A 26132-nucleotide genomic window follows, 5' to 3' on the forward strand; every position below is an offset into this window, starting at 1 on the left:
ATTTAATTTAATTCACATGCATGTGCTATTTTGAGCATTTCAGTTTTCACAACATAGGCTCATCCCAGATTCTGGAACAAGCTCAAATGCTCAGTTCGTGAAGTATGTACATAAGCTATACTAAAAACAAACCCACAGTAACCGTCTCCAGTTTGTGAGGGACCCCATGGAGCCAGTCTCTAGGAAACAGATAAATTCATGGAGGTTAAGTCCATTAATGGCTATTAGCCAGGATAGGTAAGGAATGGTGTCCCTAGCCTCTGTTTGTCAGAGGGTGGAGATGGATGGCAGGAGAGAGATCTCTTGATCATTACCTGTTAGGTTCACTCCCTCTGGGGCACTTGGCATTGGCCACTGTCAGTAGAAAGGATACTGGGCTGGATGGACCTTTGGTCTGACCCAGTATGGCCATTCTTATGTTATTATGTTCTAACCTAAATGAACCCAAAGTTATGGAGACAGATATGAGTCAAGGAAGCCAGCAGAGTATCAGAAACCTGGAAAAATCTCTGATTGGATGGGCTCAGGCGTTTGGTCACAAGCTGAGGTGGTTCAAAAGTTTTGGATTTTTTTTAAGCAGAATTTTTTTATTGTTTCTTTAAACAATCAAACACAGCAAGCAGCAAATATTTGGCCACACACTTCTGAAACCCCAAACCATGTTCAGGTTTTGGCAGACTAATTTCAGCTTTTCAATTAAAAAAACCACAACAAATTTTGAAGGAAACAGACATTATCTGTGATTTTTTCTGCTTTTTAAAAACCCCTAGTTTTCGATCCAAAAAAAGTTTTGACTGAAAATATGTGTCCAACCCTTTTAATGAGCTTTAGTGCGTTTTAGCACCAGGGCCGGCTCCATGGTTTTTGCCGCCCCAAACGGCAAAAAAAAAAAAAAAGATTGCGATCTGCAGCGGCAATTCGGTGGGAGGTCCTTCGCTCCGAGCAGGAGTGAGGGACCGTCCGCCGAATTGCCGACGAATAGCTGGACGTGCCGCCCCTCTCCAGAGTGGCCACCCCAAGCACTTGCTTGGCAAGCTGGTGCCTGGAGCCGGCCCTGTTTAGCACTAGCTGATGCTGAGAACCAGTGATACCTTGTAAAGGTGACTTGAAAAGAAGTTTTCTCAAAACTGGGTTTGTGCCGAGATGCGGAAGTTTTTTAAATCTTTATTTTTCCCAGGGCCGCCCGGGGGAAAGGGCGGGGGGCAAGTGGGGCAATTTGCCTTGGGCCCCACAGGGGCCCTGTAAAAGGTTCCTGCCGGGGCTCGACCCTCCAGGGCAGGAGGGGAGCCACACCGACTCCCTGTCCACGAAATAAACAGTCGATTAACTCGGCTCTCAGTCCCTTCGGGGCGGGGGCTGAGTAGTCCACAAGCGGTGCCGCAGCCCAGGCCCTCTAGTGCAGGGGGCTGGGCGAACCCACAGTTCTGGAGTCCAGGCCCTCTGGTGCAGGGGGGCTGGCTAACAAGCCGTTCAGTTTAGAAGCCCAGGCCCTCTGGTGCAGGGGGGCTGGGCAAACACACAGTTCTGGAGGCCAGGCCCTCTGGTGCAGGGGGGCTGGCTAACAAGCAGTTCAGGAGGCCAGGCCCTCTGGTGCAGGGGGGCTGGCTAAATAAGCAGTTCAGGAGGCCAGGCCCTCTGGTGCAGGGGGCTGGCTAACAAGCAGTTCAGGAGGCCCAGGCCCTGGCTCAGGGCGGGGCACACCCTGACACTGCTCAGGCCCTTGGAAGCAGGGGCGGAGCAGCTACACAGTTAGGGATCTCAGGCCCCCTTGCACAGGGGCTGAGCAACACTCACTCGGGGTAAGCCCTGGCGGCGAGACCAGAGCGTTGGGTGAGGGGGGAAGCCTGCCACCCGTGTGTGGGGGTGGCAGGGGGGAACGCAGGCCCACCCACTCCACTGCGTTCCAGCCCGGGGCCCTAACAGCGGTTACTGCCGCTGCCGGTCAGTGGGGTATCCTGACCGAAACACACTGACATGGGTTCGCATGTCTCGACAGCCTGACCAGGGTCGGCTTCCCCCGGGCTACTTCCGATTTCCCCCTCAGGGCCTACCTCGTCCGCGGCACCGGGCAGGGTCCAGTCCACCAGCATAGGCTCCTCCCGGCCGGGGCTTGGTGGCAGGTCCGGCAGCTCCATCGGGAAGTCCGGCCAGTTGTCCTCGGGCGGTTCCTCCGGGTAACAGCAGGGCCGAAGGGGTTCTGGTGCAGGCTCACCTTCGGGGTCGCTGTGGGGGGGTTCCAAGGGCTCCCCCCAATGACGGGAACGGACGGGCTCCGGCGGCTCTTCCTCGTAGTGAGCCCGGGGCAGCTCCGGCCAGCTAGGCGAATATCCCCGGGCCTCAGAGGTAGCCTGGTCGGGAGCTCTTGGCCGCACGTCTGCTCCCTGCGGTGGCCGGCGCCTGACTGAGCTCTGGCTGCCAGGCTTTATACTTCCTGTCCCGCCCCTTGACTTCCGGGGGGCGGGGACAGGTGGTGGTGGCTCCGCCCACTCAGGTGTCTGCTCCAGTGCTCCCTCCTCTGGGCAGGAGGGGAGCCACACCGACTCACTACAGGCCCCCATGAGAATATAGTATTCTATAGTATTGCAACTTTTTTTTATGGAAGGGGCCCGTGAAATTGCTTTGCCCCAGGCCCCCTGAATCCTCTGGGCGGCCCTGGGCCAGAGTACAGTGCCTGTAAGCGTACAGGCCATTTACAGCCAGTTCCTGACAGGGACAGACAACAATGGAATTGCCAAGACAAAGTCAGCAGGTCTTTTTTTTAAAAAAAAACAAGTGTTATTTAGAAGTCAGAGAAAAGGTATTAAAAACAAACTTAAATGCACATTTTATCATACTTGAGGATGGCAGTGACCCATTACTACCCAGGCAGGATACTCTACCGTCACAGAGAGCATGGCTGTCTGTCTGTATCTGTCAGCCTTTAGTCCTTGATGCTAGTCTTCCCCCGGACCGGCTTTCAGAGCCTGGGCGGAAACATCTACACTGCTCTTTTTTAGCCTCATAGTGCAAACCTGAATCAGTTTGCCTCAGTTGGTTTTTTTTCAGTGTAGACATACCCTAAGTGTGTTTACCCAAGGTCCTTATGAAGCTGGCACATGATTTGACTCACAACCAATAAATAAATTCTCTGGTGAGTGCATTTCCTTAAACTGAGTTTTCCTGGTTGGCTAGAGTTTTCAGCTGAGCTAATCAAGATGAATGGCCCCGACAATGGCTGCTCCATTGATTGGGTGGTTTGACCCACTGAGTCTTAATGGATAGTAATCACTGTCCTGACTGTTGTATCTCCTCCATGGCTGAGGGCATTGAAACAGTCTGGGCAGATGGGGTCTCCCTGGTGTGGCCACAATGCACTCTCATCAGTCAAGCATATAATTGATATCACATAGTCACACTGCTGTTTTCCAGAACAGACATCATATTATATGATGACAAATTCCCACCACCATCAAGATGACTGCATACATAACTAACTTCAGTATCTTCTGTGGTGTTTCATTTGCCTCTTGAACTGTCGTTCATTTGTTTTCTCCCTGTAAAAGAAAAACTGAAATTAAGGCTTCTACTTTTGTAAGCACTATTCAGAGGCAGGGCCGGCGCTTCCACTAGGCAACCCTAGGCAGTCACCTAGGGTGGCAGGATGTGGGGGATGGCATTTCACCACCCTCTGCGGAATTTCGGTGGCGAGGGGCTTCTTCCGCTCCGGGTCTTTGGCGGAAATTCGGCGGCGGGTCCTTCACTCGCTCCAGCACCCGCCGCCAAAGTGCCCCGAAGACCCAGAGTGGAAGAACCCTCGCTGCCGAGAACGCAGCTTCAGAGGAGGAGCTGCCGCCGATTACTGTGGAAGAGCACTGCAGTGCAGCAAAACCTGACCCAATGAAGTTTACATTGTCAGTTTGATAGATATAGCGAGAACTACAACATAAAAGAGAGTTAAACTTATATGTGTCCTTACAAATGCTATGGAAAGCATCGCTGGAATGGCACTAAACTTAAACAAGATAGCAGGATTTTCTGGATTTACAGCACTGGAGAAACATGTTTAGTTTCTGGCCCATATAAAAGAAAACAGCTTTGTGATGGGCTTCTGAGAGGATGATCCTCCAGGGAACATGGCCCAAATTTTTAAAAGTGGACTTAATTTTTGGTGTGCCAAATTGAGACACTGAGACACTTGACCTTCACAGGCAATGAGCGCTCATAAGTTAAACTGAAGTTTATGCAGTTATACAGCACCAAGCCCTAGGTGCCTCAAATTGAGGCACACAAAACATGGTCACTTATGAAAACGTTAGCCAGTGTGAGTAAGGCCTCAATTTTAGATTATAGGTTCCTTCCCCACTCTCCTCAAGTCTTGTGTCCTTTAGCTGCTCTGCTACTAAGGCTATTGAGCTAAAACTATCCTTTTTTCCCCTCTTACATTATATTGACTTCAATCAGTCTTGAAAGACTTGCCAGAAACAGACAGGAGTGGAAGAGCTTCGTTACTGCCCTAAATGCCAGAGGCGTACTACCTACCTACCTAACTAACTAACCGTATTGTATCATGCAAGTGGAAGCAGACAACTTATGTGAGCCATAGTTTAATATAGCAACATTTATCTTTAAGAATCATACAGAACACAGATGTGCTAGGTATGGCATTTCTCTGCAGTATCTTTGTAAGATCTTATGGTATTAAGTTTAGATTTCATTGTGATCCAGGAACATAATTCCATAGGGGAGGGTGACTGCAGACCTCCGGGAACTAAGAATAGTGGGGGATGATTAGGCAAATTCACTCAGGTTGTAGCACCTCCCAAGAAGCATCAGCACCATATTCTGGTTCAAACTGGATTCTCCAGAGACCAACAGACAAAGAAAGAACTTTTAGATAAATAGCCTGAGTTTAAAGTGACTCAGGGCCTGCCTTCTGTTCCACAAATGGACAGAACCTTCTGTCCAATGGGAGGCCCCAATCCTTAGGGAAGAGTTGAAAGGAAAGACATCTGCCAGAGCCCAAGGTTGGAATTACCTCTGGTAAGCTTTTTAGCATGTGTGTGGGTTTTTAAATTGTTTTCTCTGTAATGCTTTCCTCTCAAGAATAAATGTACTTGCTTAGAAAGCCTCAGAAGAGAAAACAAAGTACAGATGCTCGTCTGTTTAGGTCATCTGACTTGCTGGGAACTCTCAGTATAGGCTGGGAACTATTTAGCCTAGAAAACCTTGTCAGGCGGAGAGAGATCATAGAATATCAGAGTTGGAAGGGACCTCAGAGGTCATCTAGTCCAACCTGTTGCTCAAAGTAGGACCAATCCCCAGACAGATTTTTGTCCCAGATCCCTAAATGGCCCCCTCAAGGATTGAACTCACAACCTTAGTTTAGCAGGCCAGTGCTCAAACCACTGAGTTATCCCTCCCTCTCTTGGATTGAGACTGAGATGTGGGTCTCGATCCAAGAAAGGTCGTGGCTGAGAAACCAGGAACCTTGCTGGATCACTGAGGAGGAATACAGGAACAATTGCCCTGAACTGTGACAACCAGTAATTAAAATAATCTCTATTAATACAGTAGGTAGAATTCGTCTTGGGCAGGCTACATATGGTAAATCACAACTATATTATTGGTGGAAAACTAATATTTCACTTATTTGTAGTAACTGATAGCATCCCATTGTGTGAAGAAGAGGAACAACCTGGAATAAAGTGTTTTAGGTGGAAATTTACTTTTTTGAAAAAACAGAAATCATATAAACAGAGTGAAAAGATTTCTTTCTGGGAAAAAAACAGGCTGATCAAATGAAAGATGTTGTCTGTGTCTCCATTTTGTCTTTCCCCTGGGAATGCTGGAAAGAATAGTAATTTTTGGCAATATATATAACTCCAACTGTACAAAATGGTAATTAGGTGTTTGGACATCTTATTTAATAAATTACCTGCACATAATCACCCCTGTACTACATTCCAAAAATAAAGTGTTAAAAAGAGGTTTTATATGCATCTGCAAATGAATAATATGACATTATGCATTGGCATACATTTTGAATACATTTTTTCGATGCTTTTATTGCATAAAATTCACCAACTGGAGACTGGATTGTGCTTTTCTTTTGCAATAAACAAAATCTCTGCAGAGTTTTGAATTTTCTCTAGGTAACCTAGCTTTTCATTGGGGGAATTCCTAAAGATCAACCAACATTATACATCATACTACTATGGAGCTTCATGCTGTAGCCTTTACTTGTATGAGTTTGGAATCAAAGGAATTACTTGTGTGATTAAGGGCTACTTGCATGAGTAAGGGCCTGATCCTGGATTGAGAATTGCATTGGGCACAGGGAGTCCACCACCTGCACAGTTCTCAGTGCAGGATTGGGGCCTCGGGATGGAAGGATATGACCCATAGACCAATATTCCTTCCTGTACTTGATTGTATAATGAAAACTAATTAAAACTATAACTTTGGTTCATAGAGAACTTTCCTTTTAACATGTTCATTTACGACAGATTCATCATGAGGGAAACAGTATAGTCACATCAGACTTGCCTATTTGGGATTACTGTGGAAAAATATTAATTTCACAGCTATTTTGAACTTCCTACCACTTTCCTGATGCATAGAAGGTTTATTATTTCAACTGGTTTATTTCTTTCAAACATTAATCTAAGACAGCATCATTGGTTGATACTTTCATGTTCTGGTTTGGGCTAGGAAAATTTATTCTTTTAGTAAACATACATTTAATTTAGCACCATTGTGTATGAAATAGACTATTGCAGCAATTTCAGTAGTCTTGCTCTTCATAAATGGGACTTTTAGTTAGTTTGATGCTAGAGAAAGAGATGATAGAGAGGATCTTGTAGTATGTCAGTTACCCAGCACACTGTCTAAAAATCTTACTTTTAAAATCCATTGCATTTCTGTTTTTAATTTCTGCCCTCTAGCCTTTCTTCTCCTTTTCTTAGCCTTCCTCTCATAGAGGATCTGAGTGAAAGCCATTGGTGATGGAAAGCTTCAATAGTAGTCATGGTTCCTTCAGCACTGACTCACTGCTCCCAGTCAGCATTGATTTGAATCTTCCTTATGCCATTATAATAAGAGAGCTATCACTAACCACCATAACAATAGCTAGCACAGAGTTTTCTTTTGTCTGCATGCAAGCTGGGCAAGTGGTTCATTTGAAAAAGAATGGCTCAATTCATGATGGTTTGAGATATTCAGATCTTTTGGAAGCTTGAGGCCAAAAATGGCTGAGTGATTATTCAAAACAGGAAACCACATGGGAAAAAAAAATCCTGAAAACCCCTATGAACTTGCCAACTTTCACAAGAATTCTTTGTAGGAAAACACCAGCCCCCCTATAAAGCTATGCCAAAACATTAGCATCTGGCAAAATGCCACAAACCACACAGCAGAAATTACCTTCCTGTTTATTTTTGAGCTGACAAACCTTTTGTATCTTAAATTCAAACAACTTAAAATCAGAACTGCTAAAGATTCCCCACACTGAATATTGTGATTTGTAAATCTTTATTTGGAGCAGCCTCTTTTTTACTGTGGCCCAAATAGTTAAATTCTAATATTGGGATTGGGATGAAAGAGGATGAGAAAAATACCTGTGCCAAACATACAAATAGTGTGGTGAAAATAAGAAATTAAAATATTTATAACTCTTAAAAATTATGTGAAAATACATATTTTCCAATAACAGAGAGACTTGTAAAAGTCACAATGTCTTTTTTATAAAGCCTATAACTGATACAATTTCTGAACCTTATCAAACTAGGTGTTATAAGATCAACTACAGGACAGAAGTGATGTGATAAAGTGAGTGTTATAATACAACATATAACCAAGGTTATTGGAAATGTGTAAGTACAGAACAAATGTATTGATAAACAATGCAGTCTTACTTAGCCTATCAGGCTTATACTTTGTGGTCTGCTTGTACAATTGGAAATGGGTTACATGGGGCCAGATTTTCAAATTCTCAACACCCAAATTAAGGTCAAAAGAGCTCAGCTCCCATTTAGGCACAAAAATAAATTTCAAATTTGCAAAAATCCTCAACTCCTAGCAGTTCATATTGTGACACTTATGATCAGATTTTCAAATGAGCTCCACTCCCCATTGTGCTGAGCTCTTTTGAAAATCTGCTCAGTTAATTTGTTATCATAATGGATGCTGAGCAGTTTTGAAAATCTGGCCCTTAACATTCTTTTTGAAAACAATGTGTATCGCTATCCGGACAGTAATAATACGTGGTATATGTATCAGTAGCATATGGAGTGCAGGATATCATTAACCAGAATTTAGCCTACGTAAAACCTTTTCTTTTAAAATAAAGATTTCCTAGAATACTTCTTTAAAATTGTAAAGAGCAGGAAGGCTGATATTACAACTCCCACCCTCATCAAACTAACCCTATTTGTTCCAACAACAGTAACTAAAACCATTTACGTGACTGAACAAATGTATGAGCTCACATTATAGTTTGGAGCCCTGTAAAAGTGCACACTGTAGGTTTGTATGACCTTTTTTTTTTAATGTTCAAGTAGTTTTGAAGAGCCATTAAGAGGTGATCAGTGGTAATTGTCTTAAGGATGCCACCCCACCACCTCTAACAAGGATGTTCACTGAAACCTGACCTTAAGGTCTGATTTGATTTTAAAAAAGACATTGCTGGGAAAGCAAAGCGCGAGCTACCAGTTAAAACTAAGAAAGGTACCATGCAGAGGGGCATTTAATTTCATAATGATTCAGAACTCATAATATCAAATGAAACATTATTGTAAAGTATATCAAATTTCCAAATTTCCATGGTTACAAATGCTTTTGAATTGATAATAAAGATAGACAAAATATCTATCTAATGTTATAACAATCATCACTTGATTAACATTTTCTTGATATTATTAGTATAATTCTTAGATTTTTTTTCTGTCACTGTCATTCTGTTCTTTATTCCCTGTATTTAGCAGCTAACTTTGTGCTCTTAAAACAACACATACTATCAGCAGACCAAAACGGATGGATCCACCTGCAAGATGGACTCTGTAGCACTCATGCCAATGAGATGACGTCAGGGACTTTGGTTAATTTTCATTTCCAGCTTCCTGAAATACTAGTGACCAGATTAATTTTTCACCCTGATACCAAGTATCAGAGGGTAGCCGTGTTAGTCTGTATCCACAAAACAATGAGGAGTCCGGTGCCACTGGACTCCTCATTGTTTTCACCCTGATGTAATACAACTGATTTCAATGCAGTTATTCCCAGTTTACACCGGTCTAAGTGACAGGAGAATCTGGCCCTCAAAGTTTGCCAGGCTAGAACTTGGTTCAGGAAGAGTATAAGTATTTGATCACTAATTTTGTTTGTTTATTTGTTTAAAGGCTTGTTCTATGCCACTTACTGGGATTGCGGCATTTTATTTGTGACTTTCATATCCGTGATCATCAGGCAAATTGCGTAATCCTGTTTGATGTTTGTTTTCACTAATGCAGCAGTTGGTTATATGATGATAATCTAATTTTGCTAGAAAATTTTCCTTAGATTGCACAAGACATTTATATTCTAGTGTTTTCTCTTATTAGACTATCTCAGATGTGACATGGCTTCCTATTTCATATAATCCTGTTATGAACACTCTCTACATTTAACCTACTTTCAGAAACAAGTCATTTGGATCCCATGAAGAAACTTATTATGAGGATGAGCTGTACTAGCATCTTATTATACTGTAATTCATTTTTGTCTATCATACACAGTAATGTTTGTTATAAATTGCTGGATTTTCCATTATCTCTAGTCGGATTATTCGTTTTAGGATCACTGCATAATTATGTATGAGATGCCCTGATAGTAGTAAATACATTTTCAGATTTTCTGTTTTATTTGTTGCGCTGATGGTTATGCATGTTATTTTGCCCAGGTTCCTACAGTATGGGAGCGATGTTTCCAGATTTAAGGTACATGGGCCAGCAGCGTAAATGGCATGTAAGATGAACATGCTATATTGTTGCAGTCAGGAAATATAATACTAGCTACCACTACATTTTCGAAAGTGGCCAGGCAAACAGGATTACCATTAAGATCCAATTATTATTCCCTTATACAAAGCCTGTCTAAATTTGCCTTGAACTTGGGACCAGTGCTGGGGATGGAGAGGAAGGAATTCTCCCCCTACTCCTAGCTTGGAACCAGGTACAAGACATCTGTCCAACTGATCTGTGATTGCTACGGCCTATTGGTTCTGGGTGTTCTATAAATGCACAAATTATGGCCTGTGGATGAGGCTGCTGTCCTAACTCCTGTGTGGAATTTGTGGCCATTGGATCCACACAAATTGTGCCTACCATTCCTTCCTACCCTCTTTCTGTAGGTGCATTTGTGGTGTGGGGATTATGCAGTGCACAACGGTGTCAACTCTTCCTTCATGGCCTCTCAATCTCTTGTCTCCATTCCTGTGCAGAGGAACAGAAATGGCCTTTTGTATCTGTGAGAATTTCTCCTTTATTAAACTGCATATAGAAAATATAAAGTTATAATATAGACATACACACACACTCAGGACTGTCAATGTACTTGTGCTCATAGGTTTCCCCCCATTATCATACCTGAATTCATTTAAAATATGTGTGCAACCCTTTGAATGCTAAGAAGAAATAGCATAGGTAATTTTGGCAGATCTATATGAGGATGTTAGCATCCAGTCAGTACTTGGATTGTATGGGCATATCCCTACTTTTTATTTGTGCACACAACTATACCTTGAAACCTTGAAAAATTGGTCAAGTAGATTTCAGAGAACATTGACATGGAAAAAAAGGTGTCAGTATCAAGCATTTCAGCCCCAAATGCAGCCTGCACAGTTCAAAGCAAAAAGTCTTGCAAACATCTAATAAAAGTAGAGAAGAGAAATCACATGAAAGGAGAGTCACAACACCAGAAAAAAGGCAGAAACATGAACAGATAGTTGATACAAATTCCATACAACACCGGAGACACATTGTATGGGATTGCAGCACTAGAACAATGGAATGACAGAGAAAATGAAGATTAAAAATATATCCTAGAAATATTGTTACTCAGCTATAATTACACTCAACCGGAAAGAATTTATTTAATTCTTACCTCCGCCTGAAAGGGAAAAACGGAGTGCTTTATAAGTAAAGTGATGTGCTTAAATTGAAAGTTGGGTAAACATGTTTTCTGTTGTAAATTACAATGGTTCATATATTTAAAAAATCCCATAGCTCCTGACTTTTCAGAATGAGCATATTTAAGTGTCTGGTGTATGTTTATGCTAATACTGCCTTTGGCCAGGGAAGATGAGTTTTGTGAAAATACTTTTTTCTTGCCAAACCATATACTAACTGTAGTACACAGATAGATTTTTCAGGTGGACAGCTTCTGGACACGTAGTACAAGTACTGTTTTCCTAAAGCATGTTTTAGCAAATTTTAGAGTAAAGTGGCCTGTCAGCTTCCAGCACTGTCATTGTAACTGACATAGAATTTACTTTATTTGATTTTAAGGGAAAAAAAGTATCCAGCTCTCAAATCTCAGTTAGAAGATCAGGAAAGTCAATGTTGCCGTGTGAAATATATTCCTGAACAGTTCTGAAACATAATAAGCACTATTTTCTACAGAAGAAATTGTTATTGAGTTTGTCTTTGGGCTTCATACTGAACCTGTGAGAACAGGGATTAGAAGGCTCTCTTGCCACAGTCACTGTGCACCACCACACAGAAAGTGAACAGAGTGCCCTTGTTTGCCCAAGACACTTGTGCCACCATCTTCCTTGTAGGGTGAGCTCATATTTTGGGCAGCTTTCAGCAAGAAATAGGTGCTACAATCACCACTTGTTTAATAACAATATTGTGGCAAATTTAAGTACAAATTTAACAACTGAGAGTTTAACATGCTTTTAGGTTTTGGGTTTTTTTGACATAGCCTTTATCTTGGGCATGGGAGTATTCTTTAAGGGGTATCTGAGCCCTTTTACATCATCAGCTAGCTACTACAATGACTGATAGCCTACAGACATATATGGGGCAGATTCTGATAGTTTTACCCCCACTGAATATAACCTTACTCCTCAAGTAGTCACACTGATTTCAATGGGGCTACTTATGGAGTAACGTGCTATTTAAAATCTGACTCACATGGCAGAATAAGGTCCAAATTCTGTTCTTTTGATAGATAGTTCAAAATGACTGCATTTTTCATGGTATCTTTCAGAGAAAGTTTTAGGCAACAACTCTGTTATTTATCCAGCACTTTTTAACCATTCCGCAGCACTGAACATGAGACTAGTAATAATAACAATTAAATATAAATTAGAGGTATTAAATCAAGTAGAGTACCAAGTAATTTCTGCACTCTAGGCCAAATTGTATATTCAACGTATAGCCCAGCCTCTATACAGAGGATCTCCTGATCATTTTTGTGCTGCTATTATGGTCCTCCATGGCTGTGGGGGAGGGAAGGCTACAATTTTGTCCCATTTAAGAATATTTTTGACCAAATGAAAGCTTTGATGCACTTCACATAGGGAAGAGTTCTTGGTAGTCCATCGATCCGATGATGACAAATCTGTGCAAATCATCAGTTGTTGGTCTTATGGTGTGCCCTCTGATGGCTATACAAGCCAATTCTAGAGGTGCACATTTTGCTGCAGATGGTGCATGGGAAGTTTGCGGTCAGTGGATTTTGCGCTGCTGATGCTCTGTGATGTCGTTCGCGTGCCTCTTGTAGACGCCGGCAGCGGTCTTCCTCAAAGGCGATGCAGGTATTTCTGACTGTTGCATGCCACTGTGTTCTGTCGCTGACGGCATCCTCAAGGTCCCTATGTTTGATACTGCTGTACTGCAGATTGGCTTTGATGGTGTCCTTGTAACGTTTCCGTGGACGACCTATATGCCGGATGCCCTGGGAGAGCTCACCATAGAGAAGCTGGCGGGGGATTCTGTTGGCATACATGTGGCTGACATGACCGGTCCAACGTAGCTGTGACTTCATGATCATCATTTCGATGCTTGTCATCTGGGCTCTCTCGAGGATCTCGAGATTGGGCACTTTGTCTTGCCAGCAGATCTTCATGATGTTACGGAGGCAGTGCATGTGAAATGCTTCGAACTGCTTGATGTGATGCCTATATAGTGTCCATGTTTCGCACCCGTACAAAAGAGATGAAAGAACAACAGCTCTGTACACAAGCAGTTTTGTTGACATCCGGATGTTGTGGTGATTTAAAACTTTGACATGCAGACAGCCAAGTGCCTGGCTTGCTTTGGATATTCGTGCAGTGATCTCATTATCCAGTGATCCATCACTGGATATGACACTACCCAGATATTTAAAGTTCTCCACTACTTTCAGCTGAGTGCCGTCGATGGAGATACTCGGGACAGAAGCATTTGATCCAGGTGCAGGTTGATGGAGAACTTCTGTCTTTCCGAGGCTGATAGTTAGTCCGAAAAGTTACGAGGCCTCAGCAAACTTGTTGACGATGTGCTGAAGATCATTTTCAGTGTGAGCCATGAGGGCACAGTCGTCAGCAAAGAGTGCCTCAAGAAGGAGTTTCTGCACTGTCTTAGTCTTTGCATTCAGGCGACGGAGGTCAAAAAGTGAACCATCGTGCCGGTATTTCAAGTATATACCTCGGTCCAGATCTTTCACTGCATGGTTAAGGACACATGCAAAGAACAGGTTAAATAGGACAGGAGCGAGAACACATCGTTGTTTCATGCCGTTGGTGATGTTAAAGGGGGCTTATGTGGCTCCATCAGACAATACTTCACCTGTCATGCTGTCATGAAAAAGGCGTATAATCTGGACAAATTTTCTTGGGCAGCCAAGTCATGTTAGAACGGTCCAAAGGGCTTCCCTGTTGATGGTATCAAACGCCTTTTTCAGATCTATGAAGACAGCATACAGGTGCATGTTCTGTTCAATGCACTTCTCTTGTATTTGTCTGACAGCAAACACCATGTCGACTGTGCTCCGGCCAGGTCGAAAACCACATTGACTTTCAGGTAGATTTGCCTCGGAAATACTGGCTATTAGGCGGTTCAAGATGATGCGGGCGATGATCTTCCCTCCAACAGAGAGGAGGGATATGCCTCTATAGTTTCCACATTCTGCTTTGTTTAATCGCTGGCACGTGAGATTGGGAGTTGATAGTTAAGGAGGGTCTTAGTTCACAAGGGTCTTTGAGACAATCAGATAAAAGGTATTATGGGAAGACATATTATTTATATTATTGCATAGCTATGTTAAATGGGTGATGCCTTTATACATGAAGGGGCTGATCTTGCTCAGTATTAAGCAGAATTTAAGTGGGCAAGTAAAGAAATTATGCTTCAGAGCATGTGTCTAAATTGGTTCAACAGAGGCAGGATGTAAACTCCCCAACCTGAAGAGGGTTAGCTAGCGGAAATGCCTCACTTGCCTTTGTGTTCAATGGAGTTGTTACCATAAGAATATCATGAAAAGATATGTCTGTTTGAGGAGATATATGTAGATGTCCTGGAGGAAATGGACTACCATGAGATCCTAGGATGAGCATACAGGAGAGCAAAAGCAGCCATCTGATTCTTTGTTTAAACAATAGCCACAATTCTAACCTATTCCTTCTTTCCAACAGTGGTGGGGAATAGGGCATACAGAAAGACACCAAACACATCAGTGCTCTCATTTCAGGTGTCTTTTGGACTTTGTGGGGTTTATTAGCTATTAATTTCTATTTCACACACTTTTATTTCTTATTATAGCTACTTAAAAGTATAAGCAGGAACACTTTTTCATTGAGTACATTAAGTTCAACAAGTACTGCTTAACCATGTCAAAGGAAAAATTGAACAATTTAATGTAGCTAAACAAAAAGTCAAATTTAGATGGACCCAAAGCTAATTAAATAAAAATGTAACCAACAAACCTAAATGGATTTGTTCTGGATGCTGAATTTATTGGAAATCAAGTGCCTAATCCTCTATGCTTTGAAGCTAATGGAGCTTTTGTCATGGACCTCAATGGGAATAGGATCAGCTCCCCAGTTTTTGTATTGCCCCTCTGGTTAAGATTCTGAGCTAGATCACTAGGGATAGGTGAAACAGTTCAGATGAAGTAAATGCTGACCCAAAACTCAAGCCAACCCTGATTTAGAATTTTCATAGGTAGTAAAAAGCTGATAACTTAAATTTTTATACACAAACACCCTCTCTCTCACACACACAGCTCTGCACTTCCTGATTTCAAACTAGATTGGAGGCATCAGTATCAAAAATAGCGGGAAAGGTGGTTTTTGAAACTTGGGAAGGAATACTGGAAATCTCATGAGAAATCCTGTTCATTCCAGATTTCCAGTCCAGACACCCAAATGATTCAGAGGTTTTGGATATGCATCCAAAATTGTGGGTGCTTATTGGAGCAAAACTCGAGCCATGCCCATCAGTGCAGTTCATACCAACACAAAGCTGATATAAATAACAGTACAAATTCCAAAGTTACTGCCATATCTTACTAAAGTATTTAATTTTTTAAAAAGGATTTACATATGAAAATTTAATATTAGGGCCTGCTCCTGCAGTCTTTACTCATGGAACTAATTCTTACTCACTTGGATCCTGGTCCAGCAAAGCACTTTAAACATGTGAGTATACCTATCCCCTGCTTTAATGTTAAGCATAGGCTTTGCTGGATTGGGGTCTTGAAGAGTCCATTGGATACTCAAGTGAGTAAGAACTACAGGGGTAACTAAAGGGTGCAGCATAAGGTCTTTATTTGTATTAAATCAAGTATTCTATAATTTATATATATACAAGAGGTCATTGATATGTCAATGTGAAGTAACTCTTAACATAAAAATATAGGGTGACAGAAAATTGGTCTGGTGCAATTAGAGTATGTGAGGTTAACTTCCAGCCCCTGGGTAAATTAGAGATGCACTGATGAAAAATAAACAGAATGCCTTGGTGACTTGTGGTAGACCAACATATTCTAGCAAGATTTATATCGCTGCTAATGCCAGCTTTAACCAAACATGCACTTATTCCACTGAAGTTGTATACTCCTATTCTTTTCTTTTATGATTCTTTTTGATCATACTATGAGTCTTTTTAAAAGAAACACCTATATTTTCCTCAAAAATATCAAATAAAATTAACAAATTAACTGCACTGCAGACTGGGAATAACCAAATCTCTAAAAGGAAAGTAGGAAGTCATGTTTCAAAGGGCAGCACAAAAAATGGTTGATATTGTTAAAGCATAGGAAAAGTAAGTTTATATGGAGGTTAAAATAATGCAGATTATATTTAGAACTCAACAGATTATTTTAAGTAAAATAAAATATCTATTTGCTATTTTTTCCTCATTCTCATCCACTTTATTTTGCTGCATGCTACATTTGTGCTCAGAGAAGAATAGCCTACTTTATATAGATTAAATGCTCTCTCTTGCCGTTTCAGTCTTGTGCAATGTTAATTAATTTAAACACTTGGAATCTGATTTAATAAAATTGTGGGTTTCTTTCCAAAATATATTCTGTAACATCAGATTAGAGAGTTGCTCTTTTATTTCACATTTACTGTATGTTTTCTTCTGTTGAGTGGTCTTTCTGTTCCACATTTCCTCAGGAATTGGGGTTTTGTTTACCTGGTTCTTATTTAAAGGCCTCTTCAGCATCTGATAGCTAACAGTTTTCACTGTCAATCTTTGAATATCAATCATACTATTGTAATACTCTTGGACAAAATATAGGACATTGAGAAACACACTAGTGGCTCTAGTCAACTTATAAAAAGAGCACTACCCATAGTTATCTTAACAGAACAAACTGTATGGGGATATTGAGGGCATTGCCATGACAATTCTAGTTGCTAGAACTTTATTCTTGTTATGTTCTTACACAGACTTATTCTTTCCAACATCAGATGCAAATAATCATTATAAGTAGCTGTGTCTGTTGTGGAGAATATATGGATAAAAAAAATCTTCTTCTGTTCGTTGGAGTTACAAAGTACGTAGTCAATGAAGTCTAATTTGAATGAATTTATGGGCATGCAGAGGTTGGTAGAAAGTAAAGAATGTACTATTTTGACCTCTGTAGCCTTTACAGAGAGCTTAATAGATATATGTTTTAAATTACTGTATGTTCCAATTACTGTACATTTATGGGACCGTGTGAGCTCCCTCTATGGGCTAATTTAACATCTACAAATTCCAATCATTCTTTTTTGTAACAAAGACTCTGTGTAGCCTAGTGGATAAGGTGCCTGCCTAAGGTTTCTAAGGTTGTGCTCTTTTGAGCGTGTGCAAGATGGCTGCCACAAAAGTGTTTGAAGCTGCCGCATTTGAAGCTGCCGCGTGTGTTTGAAGCTGCCGCATTTGAAGCTGCCGGGTTTGAAGCTGCCGCGTGTGATTGAAGCCGGCCCGTTTGATGTTGCTGAGTACGTTTGTAAATTTGAGGCAGACTTTAATATTGTTAGACGGTAGGGGAGTCCTTTTCAACCTTTTTTTCATTTTTCACTTGAACTTTTAAAAAAGTTCTATTTTAACTTTTTTAAAAACTATTTTAACTACTTATGTCAGCTGAGGAATGCTATGATTCACAGCCATTATTGTAAGGAGGCTGTTATGTATTTTTAGAGCTGCTGGGACCATAGGAATTTTCGAGTGACTTTGACTGCAGACAACAATGTGGAGGATAATCCTGACTGTGAAAAGTGCTGTTGGGGCCGCAGAAAAGTACAGAATAATTTTGACCAAGGGCAATCATGGCTGCTTTTAGAAGAAAACTGAGTATGCCCGGGTGTTGAATTTGTGAGTTGCTGGGATTGGAAGGAAAAAATTGCTGGCAAGAGAAGTTGGAGATTCATAGAGATTTGACATAGTGTGCAGTTAGCCAGGAACCGAGAGTTTATAAACAAATTCCGATGGGACTGCAGAAGAGACTTCAATAATGCTGGGAGTGGAGAACTTCAGCTATTTGGACAGTAGGGGAAAAGTATGAACAATACCATTTGCTGAAAACTGTGAAATATTGAAAATGTAAGGAAGCAATTGCCAACTGTAGCAGTTGGGAGATATAAGGAATAGATTGTTTCCTTCTGGAAAAGTGTTCTATAATGTTCTGTTGATTTAAGAATGCAATTTTTGGAGTAATGTCTGAAACTGCTCAAGAAATTATCTGGAAGTGAAAGGTCATTAGCTGTCAGATTAGATAGAGAATAAATTTAAATAAGTATTTGAATTCTGGTTTGAGTTTTTCAAGAGAGAGCAAGATCCTTACCCTACATGTAAAGTGAATATTGGTTAGAAGTTAGATGCTTAAACATTTGAACTAACTGTACTGAGCTAGAAAGTGGAACTGACTAGCAATAATTAGACCAAAAATGGGCTTGTTATGCTATTGTTCATTGCTAACTTAGGTACTTGAATTGGATCATCCTTCACAGTTGATGTTTATTCCCTCTATATTTAGAGATCCTCTGGAAATTCCAGTGGTTCTAGCTCATTGCTTTATTCATCAGAAGATGAACCTGATCATTCATATTCCATCTGATAGACGCAGGGTGGCTCCTTTAACATATAGAGCCAATATTTATTCAGATTACATTACTGCCACTGGATTGGGATATTTGGTTCAATATTTCAATCCATTTGTAACAAGGTACTAAATTTCCTTCAAATCACAGATTAGTTTGTCTATATTTTCTAATCTCACTCAGATTGGATTAATGCCTTTTACTTTCTCTGGGCCTAACAGTTTTGTTCAGGATCAAATGAGCTTTATTTTGATACCTGTGCTGCTAACAGAAAGACATTGTTTTTACAGAATGACATATCTGGTGAAAAACATAAATTAGTTGTGTGGTACATTTTGAAGATCTGACTAACTGCTCAAGACTCAGTTTCCCTGAATAAATTTGCTCTGAGGGTTTCTCATATTCTGTACCACAGTGGGCATTGGGTAGAGCTTGTTGTTGTTGCTCATGATAATTTACCACTCTCACTTCTTTTTTCAAACATTTCTTCTTCCTACATTAGAATATTTGTTACTTCACTTTAATTTCTACTGTTTTTCTCACTTCCTTTTGCTTGTCATCCACCCCATAAAATTAACTTTAGTATTTTTCTTTGCTGATTGCATTAATTGTTTGACTATCTTGAAAAAGTTTCTTAGATAAACTGAAATACTTTCCGTTGTCTTTAGTAGAATCTCTTGTAAAATACAACAAAGACTTTTTTGGACTGTCAGTCTTATAGTTAAAATGGACATTAAAAGCTTTGGGGGCCTGGAACCTCATTCAGGTTCATTCCTACACATAGTTCGAGGCATTTGCTGCCATCATTCTATTCATCAAACTCCCATTGACATCCAGTGTAGTATATACGGGCCAAGGTGATCTGAATTATCATGTTGGATGTTATGTCTTCTTGATCTTAACTAATCTCTTCTTCCCCCTTAGTCGTATCATTAACATAGTTATTTCTAATGATCTGCCTTTATAAACTTTATTGCTTTTTGATTAGATTATTTCTGATCATTTTATTGTACAATTTACTTGCTTGCTGCTCTATCTGTATTTGTCTTCAAGGCTTATTAAATCATCTGGTTGATTGTCATCAAGAATAGTCTTGTTAATATGAGATCAGTGTTCCTTTCTCGCTACAGGTTTGAATAGTTTATCAATTTAACATTTTTTTGCATTATTTTCTTGTTCCATTAATTTCTTGTTCTATTCTTTTCAGTGTATGGTATTGTAAATCTCTTACACATTCATCTTGGTTTATAGCAGTCCTCATTAATTTTAAAAGTCAGTGTCATATAAACTTGAGTATCAGTGGATCAGATCCAACACTGAGTTCACTGTGATATTTATAAAACTTGATCTCCAGTTTATGTTCTTGCTCTTAAGGATGCAAAACGTTTCTAGGTGGTTATCTTTCTGAAATGACTAAGTAACTGCCCAACCAAAGAGTTTACTACTGGTCTTAATTAAATATAAAGTTGCCCAACCCTATCTTATAGAGTTGTTAAATAATTTTCAGAGCAATCATCTTGATTTTTCTAAAATAAAGGTGTTTAACTTTTTGGCTAACCTTCATTAGTTAAATGACATTTAGCAGCCTGAGTCCCTAATATATAGATCTCTCTCTTTCCTTAAAATGAGACTATATTTTCATCATTTTGTTTGGTTAAATATCATTGTGATGTTTTGTAGTCCTTTGAAAACATCTGCTTCAATTTTTACTTTATTTTATTTTTCTAATGCTGGAACAATTTCATTTTTATTAGATTCAGTTGGTGACATTTTGGTAGTTTATGCTACCACATTTAATAATTGTTCTTAGAAGTCTGGCTTAGTACCAAATATGGTAAAAAGTGTGGTCATTTTGTTAAAAATGCCTCCTTTTGAATCAGGTGTAAATAACAGCTATCATCTCTCTGTACCATATATCACGCTTTCATTTTTTTTCAGGCTGTTAGAAATGATTGATTCATTGCACTTCTCCCACTCTTCCTCATGTGTTTCAGCCATTTGCTATATTGCTTGTATTTCTTGGAATTTTTTTCCACAAATTGTTCATCTGGTTTACAGAACTGGCTGACATTTAGTTATATATCACTACATTTTGCCTTCACATGCAAATGAAGGACACCAATGGGAGAGGGAGCTTTGGGGATTTTTGTATCTTTGCCTCATAGAATATTTTGCAGTTAACACATAAATGGGATTCCTACAAGTGGTAATGAGTTATTTTTCATATATCAGTCCTTGTTTTTAAATTCTAATACAATTTAATTGCTGCTTTTGGTCTCTTGAATTGTATTTTTCTTGGAAAAATGGTAGTTACATGGCTTCAGTTGAAGCTGTCTTAGAGCTAGGCTTGGCAGAATTAATTTTTTTGTAATTTCAGTGGATTATATTAATTTTTATTTTTAAGCATTTTTTCCCGATTTGTATAAATTTAAATTTTCAGAGTTGTGCAAAATTGTTGGTTTTAAAATTTTTTTTTCTATTTTTATCAATTTAAATTTTCACCGTTGTGGGAAATTATATTAGGTGTCAGACAATAATTAATGACAGAAGATGTTGATATTCAAAATGTTAAAGCTTTATAACCATTAAAACACATATTATCAACATCACAGGTCAAAATATACAAAGTTAATATCTTTACATCTAACTCTAAAAAGTTCGCAAGCAGCATTTTTCTTACTTGACCTATCTGTACATTTTGATTATCATGGATGGACATAGTTGTTATCGGTTTGTGTGTGGTGAAATTGACATTTACCAATAAAATCCAATCCTTCCATTTGTTTTTAATTATTGGCCTGTTTTGTTTTGTTTTTTGTTTTTTTGATTTGGGACCAAGCAGAGTGCCCCAAGGGTCGGTTTAATATCTTTATTAATGATCTGGAGGATGGTGTGGACTGCACTCTCAGCAAGTTTGCTGATGACACTAAACTAGGAGGCGTGGTAGATACACTAGAGGGTAGGGATCGGATACAGAGGGACCTAGACAAATTAGAGGATTGGGCCAAAAGAAACCTGATGAGGTTCAACAAGGACAAGTGCAGAGTCCTGCACCTAGGACGGAAGAATCCCATGCATAGCTACAGACTAGGGACCGAATGGCTAGGTAGCAGTTCTGCAGAAAAGGACCTAGGGGTCACAGTGGATGAGAAGCTGGATATGAGTCAACAGTGTGCTCTTGTTGCCAAGAAGACTAACGGCATTTTGGCTGTATAAGTAGGGGCATTGCCAGCAGATCGAGGGACGTGATCGTTCCCCTTTATTCGACATTGGTGAGGCCTCATCTGGAGTACTGTGTCCAGTTTTGGGCCCCACACTACAAGAAGGATGTGGAAAATTGGAAAGAGTCCAGCGGAGGGCAACAAAAATGATTAGGGGTCTGGAGTGCATGACTTATGAGGAGAGGCTGAGGGAACTGGGATTGTTTAGTCTCCAGAAGAGAAGAAGGAGGGGGGATTTGATAGCAGCCTTCAACTACCTGAAGGGGGGTTCCAAAGAGGATGGAACTCAGCTGTTCTCAATGGTGGCAGATGACAGAACAAGGAGCAATGGTCTCAAGTTGCAGTGGGGGAGGTCTAGGTTGGATATTAGGAAACACTATTTCACTAGGAGGGTGGTGAAGCACTGGAATGCGTTACCTAGGGAGGTGGTGGAGTCTCCTTCCTTGGAGGTTTTTAAGCCCTGGCTTGACAAAGCCCTGGCTGGGATGATTTAGTTGGGAATTGGTCCTGCTTTGAGCAGGGGGTTGGACTAGATGACCTCCTGAGGTCCCTTCCAACCCTGATATTCTATGATTCTATGATTCTTTGATCATGTTCCAAATGGGTTGTCATCTGATTAGACATATTGGCCTAGACAAAATTAGGCTACAAAGTGCACATTTAAGCACCTAAGTAAGTGGTCTCATTTTCAAACATATGGAGCACCCAGCAGCTCCCATTGATTTCAGCAGGAACTTAGTTCTTAGCAATATGGACAATCAGACCCCATATTAAAGAATCTCAATGTGGATTTATGAACCTAACTTTAGACATCTAGGTTTGAAAATTTTGGCCTTTATTGTCAATTGTTATCAGCTAAGCACTGACAAGGTACTCACTCTTGTACAAAATGAAGTCCCTGTCCCCAAAAAGCTTAGAGTCTAAGAGAGACAGACACTGAGCAGAAAGGATATAAGGGGAAGTCTTCACAATGGAATAACTAGGAATTTTATTTGTATGTATCTGTTCATCTTTGGATATTCATACCACAGTTATGCTTTTGTTTTCTCTAATTTTAAGTATTGTGACTGTGAATTTGGACCCATGAAAGCTGTTGGACTCAGAATATGTCTTTACTGCAATTAAAAACCTATGGCTGACACATGCCAGCTGACTTGGACTTATGGGGCTTGGGCTAAGGGTCTGTTTAATTGCAGTGTAGACGTTGGGGCTTGGGCTGGAGCCCGAGTTCTGAGACCCTCCCATCTTGCAGGGTCCTAGAGCCCAGGATCCAGCCTGAGCTCAAACTTCTACACTGCAATAAACAGCCCCTTAGCCCAGGGATCAGCAGCCTTTGGCATGCAGCCCAGGGTAATCCGCTGGTGGGCTGTGAGACATTTTGTTTGTGTTGACTGTCCGTGGGCACAGACCACCCCAGCTGCTAGTGGCCATGGCCCGCCGCTTCTTGCAGCTCCCATTGGCTGGGAATGGCGAACCACGGCCACTGGGAGCTGTGGGAGCCCGTGCCTGCAGATGGTCAACATAAACAAAATGTCTCATGGCCTGCCAGCAGACTACCCTGATGGGCTGCGTGCCGAAGATTGCTGACCCCTGTCTTAGCTCAATCTGTGTGAGCCCAAGTCAGCTGGCACAGGCCAGCCATAGGTTTTTAATTGCAGCATAGACATACCCTTAGAGAGTAAAGCCCTTTGTTAATCTATAAAACAAGTACAGTATAGGCAGCAGCACAGCAAGATTCCCCACACAGTTTTTCTGGCATGTTTCATTCCCTTTCTCCATTCAGTCCTTCATGATATTGCCAAAAAAGCTTCTAATTAATGTGGTGGTTTTTGGAACTTTGGCACCATATAGACAACCAACTACTGTAGTAAAAACTTTTTTGCATGACTGACCAGTCTTGGTTTTGAACCAGTGACCTAATCATAAAAGGTTGTATAGTCCACTACTGAGCCATCCATTCCCCATTCTTTCATTTAAATAGAAAGAAACACTTTGTTCAACCTCCTGTGTGTTCAGATATGGCTAATGATATTTATGGACAGAGCTGGTATAATAATGCAAAAACTATTCAGCCATGTTTGGGTCCCTTCATGTTCTCTCTTAGCACACATTTGCACTAATGGGTTTTAGTTCATCTGAATGTTTCAGGGATGGCTGTTCTATTCACGAAAAGCCAAGAAAAGAGAGAAACCCCCAAAATAGCAAAGTGGTTATGGTACTCACCTGGGAAACCCACATTCAAGGCCTTATGTGTCCCACAGCCCCAGTGAGTGCCGTAGCCAAAAGGCTATAGAGTCTTTCTCTTCTCCTCTGAATGTCTAATTATTTATACAAAGTGGAACCACTCCAGTAAAAGAGATTAATTGAAGAAGAGCCAATAGTCAGGGCATTGACTTGCGACATAGGAGACCCAGCTCTGCTTGCTGCTCTGAATCAGGCAGACCAGGGACTTGTACTTGGGTTTCCCCCAGGTGAATACTATACCATTTGTCTATTCTCAAGCGATGTGGTGTCTCTCTCTCTCTTTGGTGTAGATCATCAATTTCATCTTGATGTGGAGGTACCTTTCCAATGAATATTTAGTTGAAACTGATACATTTCTGCAAAAAGTTTTGGTTTAGTCAATTTGGCATTTCCCAGTGAAAAAAAATCTTACCAGTTCTATTCTAGAACACCCAGCTTTCCTAGGCTGTCCATCGGAGAATGGCTAGCTCTGCGCTCCTGCCGATGGGAGTGCTGGTTTCCTTGTGACATAGTAGTTCAAAGCAGACATCTAGCAGGTCATGGTCTGAACCAACCCTGCATTATCTAGTTTTATTATTAAGTTCATCAGACTTGAACACAGATGGTTCACATGTGAATTTCCACCCAAATCCCAAGTGTTATGACACAATCATAAAACAGGTGCATTTTGCTCAACTTCTTCTCAGCCTTTTAGCTAGCAGCAGGTGTAGTATCTACATGGAACACATCACGGGACACCATCAGTACTAGGATGAGTAAACGAGACCGCTGGTCAGGGAAATAACCCACTTCCTCCCTTCACGAACCAAGGGATGCACCCCACCCATGTACCTATTCACTACACCAACACTGATTTGGACTCTAAATACATTCTATGGGTGGCATAACCAAGATCACTTATTCACTGACTCTTTAAAAACTCCCACACCCCAATCTGGGTCTATGCTGGTTATGTACTATGTATGTATCTTGTGAACCTTCTAACCGATACTTGTAATCTCTCATAACTCAAGCCTGACCCCAGATGTACAGTACCTTCCCTCTTAAGCTGTGTAAATTTGGTTTTAAACATTAGCTTTAATAAAATTTTAAATCTTTAACATCAGTATGCTCTGTGTCTGTATTCTGCCACCACAGGAAGATGGACTCAGTGATCTGTTGGCCTCTTCCACCTCTGACTACTGCAATCCTGACCTGTTGACCTCTAGAGGTCTCTTCAAGTCCAGTGATTCTATGAATGTTGCAAAATGCTGCAACTCCAGATCGCTTTGTGTTTTAGTCAAAATTCATGTAAGCATGGTAGGAGGTAACTCAAGGCCTCTTTAACGTGATATCTTTGGTACATATTGTCTGGAAGCATTTTAGTGATTGTTGATGCCACTCTTTTGTGAGGGGGGAAGTCACTGAATACCAAGTATTTTGCATTTAGCATTTGGGAAACACCCAATACCAATAATGGTGGGATGGTGGAAAGGAGGAGAAGAATGAATCTAGAAATCACAAAGGAAGAAGGGACCTGAGAAGACAGCTGAAAAGGGGGCCAGGAGAAAGCCATGCAGGCAGTTATAGAAAGAATTTTTCTCTCTCTTAGTAACATGCAATGGAATAGCATTCCCTCCCCTCTCCTCCCCTATCCACACAGTGTAACTCAATAGACCTCTCCCTCATCATTGCTTGGAGCTGAAGTGGATGGAAGGAGGTTAATGGTGGAGGGAAAGGACTAGTCATACTTAAAATGGCTGTTACCCTAGGATTTAGTCTGAGTAGGTTTAATCCTTCCTTGACCCTGCCAGGGAAACTGGGCATGGATGTTGTTGCTGATGGCCTATGGATAGACACTGGAGTCAGTCTGAGACTAGTAACACTTCTCCACAAACAATAAATTTGCAGTGCTGCACATGAAGGGAGCTCAAAGCATTAATATGGATCCTTTTCTCAAGTTTGGATTATCTATCCATATCGAGGGCCTAATAAAATGAATGAATTATTTTTGTTTCCCTACTCTGATGGCTTTAGCACAAGGAAAGTCTTTCTTTTTTCTTTCTTTTTCTTTTTTTGTGCACAGCAATTTAATCTAATTTTAATATTCCCCTGATAATAGTGAAATGAACCAGTTCTGTCCAATTCTGCCTTAG

This window comes from Terrapene carolina, unplaced genomic scaffold, assembly GCF_002925995.2.
Source record: "Terrapene carolina triunguis isolate 2854851 unplaced genomic scaffold, T_m_triunguis-2.0 Scaffold132, whole genome shotgun sequence".
NCBI lineage: Eukaryota > Metazoa > Chordata > Testudines > Emydidae > Terrapene > Terrapene triunguis.